Genomic DNA, 12,456 nt, shown 5'->3' with positions numbered 1-12,456 from the left:
TAGAAACTAACACCTATTACTGGGTTTTGTACTGCTTCTCAGTTACATCTTCTATGACTAAAACAAGACATTCGAGTATATACCTATATTTACAAACTATAATAGTGTCTAAATTTTGAAACAATGAAACTGACTACTAGATGAAATTATAAGCTAGAAATATTTAAAATAATATTTACTGTGTAGTATTACATGGTGTATATGTACCACATTTTCTTTATCCAATCCACTGAATATGGGCACCTAGGTTGATTCCATGTCTTTGCTATTGTGAATAGTGCTGCAATGAACATACATGTACATGTGTCTTATGGTAGAACAATCTATATTCCTTTGGGTATATAACAAGTATGGGATTGCCGGGTCAAATGACAGTTCTATTTTTAGTTCTCTTAGAAATATCCAAACTGTTTCCTACAGTAGTTGAACTAATTTACATGCCCTTTTATCAATAGCCTCTCCAACATCTATTATTTTTGGACTTTTTATTATTAGCCATGTGACTGGTGTGAGATAGTATCTCACTGTGGTTTTGATTTGCATTTCTCTTATGATTACAAGTGGGAGCTAAACAATGGGTACATATGGACATCATCATGGGAAGCACTGGAGACTACTAGAGAGGGAAGAGAGCAAGGGCTGAAAACCTACCTATTGAGCATTATGCTCACTACCTAGGGAGTGATCATTCTTACCCCAAACCACAGTGTCATGCAATATGCATCTGTAACAAACCTGCACGTGTATCCCCTGAATCTAAACTAAAAGTTGAAATTATTTTAAAAATGACACAATAATCATCATGTGTGCTAGACTGCAATAATGGCCCCAATATTCGTGCCTCCTTCTATCCTTACCCTTTGGTGCTAGCTCTCCATGCTGACTCTGGGTTTGGCCACATGGTTTGCTTTGGCTAATGAGACAACAGCAAAGGCTTGGAAAGGGATTTGCTTGTTTCTACTTTCTGTTTTGGACCCCCATCAGAGTATGACCAGGCTAGCCTGCTGGAGGGATGTGAGAGCCATGTTGAGAAGAACTGAGTTGTCTCGGCCAAGGCCAACCTGCCTTTGACCCCAGATAAATGAGCAAGCTCAGCCAAGATCAGTTAAGTCTACCCCAGATGAGCCGAGCTATGAAGCCATCCCACAGACTCATAAGAAATAATAAATGGTGGTTCTTTTTAACCACTAAAGTTTTGGTGTTGTTGGTTACACAACTGTAGCTAGCTGATACACTGTCTTCTTAGGTGCATTAGGATTTTATCTGCTTGAGGGAATATTTTTTAAGAATCTCTAGAGGCCATTTCGGGGAGCATGTTGTAGTCTTAGTATAAATAACAATCATTTGATTCAGGCAAAACTGTCTGCCACTGGACTTTCTCCTAGAAAGGCAGCAAACATCTGCAGCGTATTACAGTAGTGTTAGGAGAAACAGGAAGTAGCTTTGTCAAGGCTTACAAAATGAATGCTCTTATTTACTACAGACAAGTGATTGGAGGGTGTTGTAATAGGGTGAGTAGCGAATGTGGACAGACTGTGGGGTGGTGATATGAGTGATGCTAGAATTCTTAGGTAGAAGATGGGGATTGGCTGCCCCTGGTTTTCTGGAGATACAGAATCACACTGACTGCATAATAATGATGGTGATGATAGCTAACGATTATTGAGCACTCAGTTCCAGTCATACTACATGCTTTATATGCATTCTCTCATTTCTCATAATAACTCTATGAACTGGGTGTTAGGTAATATCATTAGCTCCATTTTACAAATAATGAAACTGAGGCTCAGACAGCTTCTTCAAAGTCAAACTGTGCTTAAGTCATAGAGCCAGGATCAAATTCAGGCAATCTGACTCTTTGGAGTTATGCTCTCGACCTTTCTACTACTGTAACCAAATACTTTTTCAGAAAAAGAGAAAAAGGAATTTAGTATAACTCCCTCATTTGGCAGATGGACAACTGAGAGCCAAAAGTGTTTGGTGTAGAGATTCTTTGACTAACAAGGATTAAAGGAATTCTCCCCACTCTTGGTCCAAACCACCAAAAGCTGAACAAAACTCACACTGATTTTTGTGAGGCTTCATCTAAGATCAGTTTGTACATACAGGTCTGCCTTTTGTGTACTGCAAAATGGTGCCCAGGTGAGGGTTGGGTAGGGTCTGAAATCTACAGTGCACCCCCCCCCACCAAGCCCTGTGTCTTGGCATAGGTTGTCCTCCTCTCAGAGGAAGAGGTACTTTTGAAGATTTTTTTTTTTTTTTTTTTTTTTGCACAGAGAAGGAGCTGTTTTGTTTTTCGCATTTCCACAAAAGCACAACATGTGCTAGGAAGTCCCTGCCAAAACACTGCAAATTGTGCCCAATAAAACACAGCTAAAAAGTGTCCCAATTTTTCATACACAAAAAAATATGAGAAGTGTCACTAGTTGGTGCTCAGTAAATACTTGTTGAATGAGTGAATTTTAAATGAGCAAAGATGCCCTAATTATACAGACACATAGGGAGCAAAGCACATGGGACACACAAATTCATAGCCAGAACCCAAATCCATGACACCAAATCATCCATGGGAAATAACTGATTTCCTGTGCACACTTATCTAATTTGTGCACACTTAAAAAAATAAAAAAATAGTATGTACACTGTTTCCCTAAGATATCACCTCATTTCTATAATTTCTGTATTAACATACATATTATATTTCTTCTATTTTCTATTTCATGAAATTCAAACTACAAGAAACTTTAAAGCTGCATTATTCCCCATCCGAACTTACTTCCCAGTGACACTTTTTCTCTTCTAGAACAAATAAAATCGATTGCCCTTGCTAAGCTTGGTGGCTTGCAATTACCTATTTTAATGCTTCACAAAACCTAGGCAAGCCAATTGCTCCCTCCATTCTCACATCCTTCCCCACTGTGGCCCACACCTCTGCTGACTGCAGTGATCTGAACTGAGTACTCACAAAGGCCACTCTTCTCTCTCTGCCTCTAATAACCCGGTATAACAATTGTGGTGAGTAATTTCTTTACCACTTCTGTTGTTAACAAATGCTAATAATACTGCACAGTACAGATCAAGCCCAGCCACTGAAAAAGAAACTACACAAATTATTTTTTAAAGTTATCATCAAAAGAAATGCTTTTCTGCAGGAAATTTTTTAACTGCTCAAAGCAAGGCAGTTGCCTAGCCCTGCTTAAGTGACCGCTTCTTTGTTAATTAACAAGTGCATCTGCTTCACGAATGAAAACGGTTCAACTTATCTAAAGTACACTTGCAGGCTTTTTTGGGTGGATGTAACTATAAGGGAGTCATCGTCATCATTTTCTAGAACCAGGGTCACCTATTTTCATGACGCCTGGGTTAATAGGCTCTGGGTGGTCTCCCATTCTGATGCTCACTAAATCTTATTCTATCTGCAGGAATCAGGATCGAGCTGGTGATTGGTTTCCTGCTATATCTAACTGTATTTCTTGTATATGCCAATAATCAATTAATTAATTAATCAACCCAATCAATTGTTTATGCACCAAATATTTAGTAAGGACCTTCCCATGCCAGGCATTGTGCCAGGCCATGGAAAGACAGCAGTGATCAAGACTCAGATGAGATCCTTGCATTACACTGTGACAGAAGGCAGTTATCTGAAGTTCTCCTCCCTAAAATAAAGTGAAAAAAATGGCCAAATAACGTAACCCAATATGATCAAGACGAATTCCAGTGCGAAGCCTAATGAAGGAGTGCCAACAGCATGTTATGTAGCTGAGCTCTTGTTCCATAATAAAGTCTCCAATTAATTTTCTCCAATAGATGAATTCAAAAATAACTAATGTCAAGATACAATCTCATGCCAGTTAGAATGGCGATCATTAAAAAGTTATGAAACCACAGATGCTGGAGAGGATGTGTAGAAATAGCAAAGCTTTTACACTGTTGGTGGGGGTGTAAATTAGTTCAACCATTGAGGAAGACAGTAGGGCACTTCCTCAAGGATCTAGAAGCAAAAATATCATTTGACCCAGCAATCTCATTACTGAGTATATACCCAAATGACTATAAATCATTCTACTATAAAGACACATGCATACATATGTTTATTGTGGCACTGTTCACAATAGCAAAGACTTGGAACCAACCCAAATGTCCATCAATGATAGACTGGATAAAGAAAATGTGGCACATATACACCGTGGAATACTATGCAGCCATAAAAAAGAATGAGTTCGTGTCCTTTGCAGGGACATGGATGAAGCTGGAAACCATCATTCTCAGCAAACTAACACAAGAACAGAAAACCAAACACCACATGTTCTCATTCATAAGTGGGAACTGAACAATGAGAACACATGGACACAGGGAGGGGAACATCACACACCAGGGCCTGTCAGGGGGTGAGGGGTGGGGTAGGGAGGTATAGCATTCGAAGAAATACCTAATGTAGATGACGGTTTGATGGGTGCAGCAAACCACCATGGCACATGTATACCTATGTAAGAAACCTGCACGTTCTGCACATGTACCCCAGAACTTAAAGTGTAATAAAAATCAAATAAAATAACAAAAAAGTAACTAATGTCATGACTTCCATATCTTACTAGTGTTTTACACTAATATGTGTTTTACAAGCCTTTCTCCAAATACACGTAAGTCTAGGTTATTTTTACTGAAGTTTCAGTCATAGTATGATGCTAAGTGCTTCCTCATGGTTTTAATTGCTATGGAGATCTCAAAGACAAAAATCATTTTATGAGCAAAGGCTACCCTTCTACCTCTTGCTCATCGTATAAAAATCATGACATTCACATGGATCACCAGCAGTAAATGGCTGACGGAAATTATGGAAGGAAAACTCCATGTAACTGAAAAATCATCTCAAATGCATATTGGTCTCATCATGATTTCTGTCATCTTCACACATAAAGGCCAGCATGCTTTCGTTTTCTCAAGCATGTGTGTAATTATGGCTTGGCTCATGTCTTCACAGAGTAGTGACCTGATAGCATCTAGAGAAATACCAAACACACACACGCTCAATAAATGTTTTCTGATGATGTAATGCTTCCTATTTATTGTTTTAATGGCAAGTCATTTTATGTTTCAGATTGGCACATTTTTATGGTAAATGCTGAATAATGAATTTAAGAATCCTCAACTTAGAGTTTAAAAAATTCCTTGAAAGCAATTTTGTCACCTTACCTCCTAATTTTCAGAATGCTATTTAATCTGCCAGTGACTAAGCTTGTAGGAAAAACCTTTTTTGTTGTTAGGTAAAGGAAAATGTGGGTGGAGAGAATGAGGTCTGATTTGTATCCACCTCATAATTTGGACTGTCCAAGATAGAGGAAAAAGGAAATCTCAGCCCTCCCCAGGTAGGGATATGAGGTTGCTTAGAATTCCATTTTTGGGGAAGTCCATTACCAAGGTTATGTAAATTCTCAAGTAACAAATTGACTCAGCATGTTCCTAAGCCGCAGACCTCTTAGGTGATGTATTCTATACACACGTCATTTGCCTATTTGCTCTCACTAAGTGACAGGGAAACCATGTATTTTCCCCACCTCATACACACACATAGCGGAAGTACACTAAGCTCCCCTTTGGTCTTGTTCTTATTCACCTTTCTTGCAATTAAGACATTCTGCACCTGACCTTAGCAATTAATTTAAATTATCTTCACCGCTTCCCTCCACCATGATATTCCAGTGAGCTTAAACAATTCTAGATACTCTTCTTTTGCCAAAAATGCTTTTCTTATCTTTTGTGTAGCTAGAAAAATTCTTTCACATGTTATAAATCTATTTAGAAATCAGCTGGCATTGTCAAAGTTCTAACCACTATATTTCCCAAAGCTTACTTTCTATTTTGCATGTACATTTAACATCAGTGACAGCAGCCACTACTATCACATTCTTTTTAAAAGTATGATCCACAAGAAATCTTTTTCTCAATTTCTGAAAAAAGGCAGGGAACTAACATTTAATGAGTTCATCCCTGCTATTTGCAAGAAAATTTTAATGGACTTACATATAACATTTAAAGTCAAAGTTTCTTGCTTTTTCTTTAAAGACTGATAATTTTTACTGGGAATAAAGGAGTTAGTCAGAGAGAACAGAGTTTATAGAAAACATACAAATATGGGAGTCTTAGGCTTCCCATTCCCAACAAGGTGCTCTTCATTTTATACAATGCCAGTGATTTTCTGCCACCCTCACCACAGTTCCTGTATTAATCACGTCCATTCCTAACACTAACAGAAATCATCCTAGGTCACTGTATCACCTTGCCAGTAGCAATCTTGGTGTCTTAGCAGTAGCAATCCCATCACCACTTATAAGTATGACCTTGGGCAGGTTTCCTTATCTCTCTGTGTCTCCAGTTTCTCATCTTTAAAGTGGATGACAATAGTAGCTACCTCACAAATGTGAGGCTTAGGTTTATGGTACTTCATTGAATCTACATTGCCATTGATTGTAAGAGGCAGCTTGTTTCAGATATATTAATTTATGAATATGATGTCCACAAATAGATGACATACAGTAATAGCTGAAAAATATCTAAGTACGAAATTCAGAATAGTGCCTGGCACAATAGGATGTGTCCAATAGGTGTCAACTGAGATTATTAGCAACCCATGGGCAACAGGGTAAAAGTGGGCTTGTCAAGCCTCCTGTGGGCCACGATATGGATTCTTCATCTGAGGAAGAACACCTGGAGTACATCCTTGTTGAGTTTGCCTGGGCAGGTCATGCCACTGTTCTGGGCCTCTGTAAATAGGGGGCTAGATTAGTCGCCTTTAATTTTTTTTTCCTAGCAGGTAAACATATTTTTCCAAACGAAATCTTACATAGGACCCAAAGTGTAAAAAAGACAAAGGATGTGTTCCAGTTAAAGCAGGGCTGGAGGAGCACAAAGCTCTGCCTATCATCTTTCCTCCCCTTTACCTGCAGGGAAACCCCACCAAGAGTCCTTTCAGGGCAGTCATCTCACCTTGTTGTCATAGTAAGATCATGAGTCTCTTAACACACCTACAGGTGTTTGTTAATTACTCCAAACTTTGTCATATTTCACCTTATTTGGCTGAATCATTTAGTATTTAATAAGTGCACTGCACAGACACATTTTCTATTATACTTTTCTTGCTTTCCTCCACTTTGGTCTCCAAACTCCTTCCAATCCATCTAACATAGCTGAGACCATATTTTCATCTCAGTCAGGTCACCTCATGACCCTTCCCAGATTTAGTGTAATGCTCACAGAAGACACAACATGAAGGGTGTTGAACTTTTATTCCATATAAAGCTTTCTGCTCTCAAGGACTTTTTATTCTAATGTCTTCTTCTTGAAACCCTCCTTGAGCTCCATCTCAGGAAGCCTCCACCCAATAACAGATTCAATTTAACTTTTTTTTTTTTTTTGAGACAGAGTTTTGCTCTTATTGCCCAGCCTGGAGTGCAATGGTGCAATCTTGGCTCACCACAACCTCTGCCTTCTGGGTTCAAGCGATTCTCCTGCCTCAGCCTCCCGAGTAGCTGGGATTACAGGCATGCACCACCACACTTGGCTAATTTTTTTTATTTTTAGTAGACACGGGGTTTCACCATGTTGGTCAGGCTGGTCTCGAACTCCTGACCTCAGGTGATCCGCCCACCTCAGCTTCCCAACGTGCTGGGATTACAGGCATGAGCCACCGCGGCCTGGCCCAATTTAACTATTTTTGTGTATCAATTATGAGCTTATGGGAAACATAACGTTCTTTTCCTGGATTGTTCACATATAGCTTAGCAGATAAATGAAAATAGAATACTCTATTCAGTATCCCACACAAATTGTATAAAGTGCTTCTTCTCTGATGGTGCCTGCTGGATTTGTGTGTATGTGAATAACTCAGGCTTAGTATGAGTTATGTGCAATGTACAATAGGAGCTAACTGAAGGCAGTTTCCACAGAAGCCCATGGTTGTGGCAACTCAGAGAGCTTTGACACAAAGAACAATTGACAACAGGTAAGAGAATGTTTTCTAAAATAAAATTGCTCTTTAGGGATTCAGAAAGTAAGCAGGATATTCCCAAATCATCTTTCTCCTAGATACTAAGCAGATATTGTCTCTTTATAGTTTTTCCTGACTTATGTTTCCATAAATTAGAAGAAGTCAAATAGTGTTATTTGTTTTTCTCCAAAGGATCATTGATTCAAGGGAGAAAAAAACCCAGAGATCAAATACCAAAAGTCATTTAAAATAGCCTCTTTCTAGTCCTTAGAGAGATTATAGCATTCAATTCGTTTTATTTTAAACAACTATTTAGAGGCTAGAAAGCTTTATTTAATAAAACAATTACAATTAAAATATGTTTTAGCTTCATGGTATGCAGATTTGAATAAGAAACAAAGTGGAAGAAAAAAAGGGAAGGAAAGACAAGAGGAGAAGAAATCTCTGGGAGGAATGAGCAACAAAAGAGGAAGGAGGAATAGAGAGACCCAGAGAGGAAGCAGGAGGGAGACGAGGGGAGAGGGAGGCAGACAAGCAGAGCTTTGCCAGGTCTGCAGCGCCCTTGGGTGGTGGCTACTAGTAGTCATCATTCTTAACGATTTCTGTTGACCTTCCTCAGCCTCTGTAATTCTGACATTCCTAATGCCTAAATGTAAACATTTCCAAATGTTGACCTGAACACCAGTGCCATTAAAAACAATTCTCTGAACACAGTAGCAATGACCAGGTTCTGAGAGCTGGATAAGTCAAGTCAAGGGCCAGAGAGTCCCTCATCCCTGTCATGTCATTAAAGCTTCTGGTTGATGCAGATACTGATGACAGAACAGCTTTGACTAAATACGTTAATCTGACCTGTGATGACTTAACTGCCGATATCCAAAATCATTGAACCATCTATCTCTTAATTTCATGAAAATTTACTTTTAGTTGATTCTTGTTACAAGCATGTTTCTTTTGTATTCCTGGTTTTCTTTCTTCTTTTGCACTGATTTCCCTCTTGGTGTGTATTTTAAAGTTCTGAGAGCTAAACGGAGCAAAAGATGAGTGTTCTGATGTTCTCATAACAATGAAAAGGCTTGAAAAACATGGCAAATGAACAATAATTAAGTAAATGTAAGTAAGTAAGTCATATTGTTGCCCTTTCTTGTTGTCAAGATAACTGATTTCCTGATTGATTTTGTCTATGCTAGTCAAGACCCAAATGACTGCAGAAGTTTATTCATTTCTTTCTCTCTTCTTTATGTACATAAAACACTGGAAAATTATTATTCGATCTTACACTGGACCAAGTTGTCACTAGTTAAAGTCAATGAAAGAGAAGCAATTGGATATTCGGGCCCAGATGGGAAGCTGATTATTTTATTTAATTAACCCAGAAAAGATATACATTTAAATTCTAGATATTATCAACAATATACCCCAAACCCACATCAGAAACATCTTCATTAAGGTCCAGTCCCTTTATGGAATCTCATGAACTAACTGCACAGGCTGTTCTGTTTAATCCAACATCAGCAATGGAGGCAGTTCCCTCCTGTAGAGAGAAGTAGTCAGGCACTGAAGGTAGTTCCTCCAATCACTCCAATGTCTTACTTATCTTCTTTGTGCTTCGGTAGTAAAGAGGCACAATCATAATACCTATTTCTCATGGTTGTTGCTTTAAATGAGATTATGTCTATAAAGCACTTAGGTACAAAATTGTTTACTAGAATAATTATCGATATTATCTTTCTGATTGGCCCAAAGTCTTTTTTCAGAAAGAGCCATCCCATTTCCCTTTATTAGCAGCAAAAGAGTCTATCAGATATAACTATTTCTCAGTTTAAAGGGTGACTTCAGGGTAGTCTTGGAGCCCATTGGGTAAATCTCACAGAGTCTGTGTTTTCCTGGTCTGCACTTTGTTAATTAGTCATTCATGTTTTTAGAACTACGGTGCACCCTGCATATGGAGAAACCATATTTAAAGAGTTGAAGTAAAACAAAACATTCAGCACTGAAACTGTAGAGAGCACATTGACTTTTGATGGCTCAGATGCTGTTTCAGGAGTCTGTGGTCCCTTGTCCTCCCCACTCCCGAATGTGGTATAAGATTGGATCTCTGTCTATATAAGAAATATATATTATATCCAATCTTTTTTCTAAAATAATGATGTTCACAGCACTCATGAATTCATTGCTGCATGGGAAGGATGTTGCCTATACACTGACTAAATCACTTCCAACCATAAATGTATTATTATATTTCAAAGAAGTATGTAGCTAATCTTGTGACAAGTTAAATGCAAATTATTTAAGAGCACTCCTGAATTAACCATGACTCCTTGGCATTAGAATTCTTCAACAACAAGGAACACTAAATTAATTACTGCCATTTATTGTTTTGTTAGGTGAGACACCCTTTCTATTAAACTAGGGTCCATGCCATAAAACATAAGATTCTCAGACACAATAAAATGAAAGCTCAAAACCTCAGTAGGGCAAAAGATACCATAGAGAAAATAATTTCTACATGTTTAACATATCTTTAATAGAAAAAGAGCCTTTATAAGTAAATAAGAAACAAATGAATAAATAGGCAAATAATATGAATCAGACTATTGGTGGAAAAATAAACACACTGATGAAAATATACCAGATCTAACTATTGATCAAAGAAAAACAAACCAATGAGAGGATACTATTTTTGCCCCAATATGTTGGTAGATATTTAAAATATTCATAACATAAAGTATTAATGAGAGTAGGGAAGGAAAAGAAACTCTATGTTGTTGAGAGTGTAAACTGGTATGGCATGTCAGAAGGAAATTTGGCAGTTTCTATAAAATTTTTCAAAGTATGTTTCCACGCAGGAAGTGAAATTCAAGATAGGTATTTTAAAATACAACATTAAAAGAATATATTTCACATATGCTTAGAGATCTAGATGTCTAAGGATGTTCATTGCAGCATTGTTTGCAGTGGATAAAGACTGGAAACAATCTAAATGTTTATCAGTAGGGGCATGAATGGATAAAATATGGTACTGCCAAATGGAATATTAATCTAATGAGATATCCCTGTGTGTGAATCTTGTATAGAGTATGGACTGCTGTCCTGACATAGGTTGAGTGAAAAAAAAAAGTTATAGACTGCATACAGTGAGATTAAGTTTTTATGTAAAAATACCACAGTTTTCTATATCTATATGTCTGTGCTATTTATTTCTATGTTTCTATCTCCATATATAATTCTATTTCCTTAAGTGTCTATGTGTCCCTATCTATTCCTTTATTGTTCTATGTACATAGGAAAAGAGTCTAGAGTGATACACAGTAACCTCTCTGTGAGGTCCTATGGCTGCCCCCTGGGAAAGCATGGGGAGGAGGCTCCTATTCAGGTGATAAATGAGGGTTCAGCAAATATCTTGGGAAGAGGACACAGGACACAGTGAAGGTTAATAATTGGACTACTTTATTTTTATGGCTGTGTGTTGGTGGCTGCAGGCCAAGACAGAGGGTGCTATAGCCACCTGTCACCCTAGGGAAGGAAACAAGGATGGGCCTTGAGTCCAGAGAGAAGAGGATTTCTCTGATCATGTTAGACAGGAGGCTGGAGAGGCTGGTGGAACTTGTCTCACCTTGTGGCATGGAGTTGGAGTGGACTCAGGTTGAAGAGTGCAGATGCTGCAGTTGTTTCTCTCCATCCTCTAGGCCTAGTGGTCATGGAATGAAGGATATCTGATCTCTAGCCTCACTACTGAGTATCCCATGTTGAAGCCAAGATCTGAGGAGAGGGCCCATGTGGCTGCTGCTGGAACTCCTCCAGACCCAGCATTTCAGAAGCAGGACTGTGCTTCCAAACACTGACTTTGTGTGAATGTTAGCAAAGAGACCTGTCCCCAATGAACCTAGTCTTAGAGTATCACAGAGTGACACACCTGAGTCTACTAGCAGAATAGAGGTCCCCATTCCCCACAGAAAAGGTGCTGTGGATAAGTAGCATCAGTGAGTGACCCTCTGCTGCGACACACTGACCACCAGACCGTGGGCTGCCAGTGATACCAAAGAGGCCACATCACGAGCTAGAGAACATGGGGCCTGAGAAGTCTTTTGTTTTTGTCTCGTAAGACAACAATGACCAGAATTGACCCTTTGGTCTCCAGAGTCCCTGACCTTCTTAGAATGCACAGTAGTGATCTGGAGTCATGAAATTTGAATATTAGAAGGAACTGTTCTTGTTAGGTACATAATGGGTTATATATACACACTTACTTTCACATATATTCTAGAAAAGAAATCAAGTCAGTGATATCAATACATGCAGTGAGTTCAAAAGAATGAGAGAAGAGAGAATAGGAGTGTTTAAACTTCCTTCAGGAAGATTTCACAGAGGGGACTTTAGCAAATCCTTGAGGATTTTCCTCGTTCGAAGTTTCTTCCTCAAGTCAAATAAGTGAGAATATTTTCAGCCGTTACCTGAACATTGTTGGA

The sequence above is a fragment of the Chlorocebus sabaeus genome, chromosome 7 (assembly GCF_047675955.1).
Source record: "Chlorocebus sabaeus isolate Y175 chromosome 7, mChlSab1.0.hap1, whole genome shotgun sequence".
Lineage (NCBI taxonomy): Eukaryota > Metazoa > Chordata > Mammalia > Primates > Cercopithecidae > Chlorocebus > Chlorocebus sabaeus.
Note: the sequence above shows the minus strand (reverse complement) of the source record.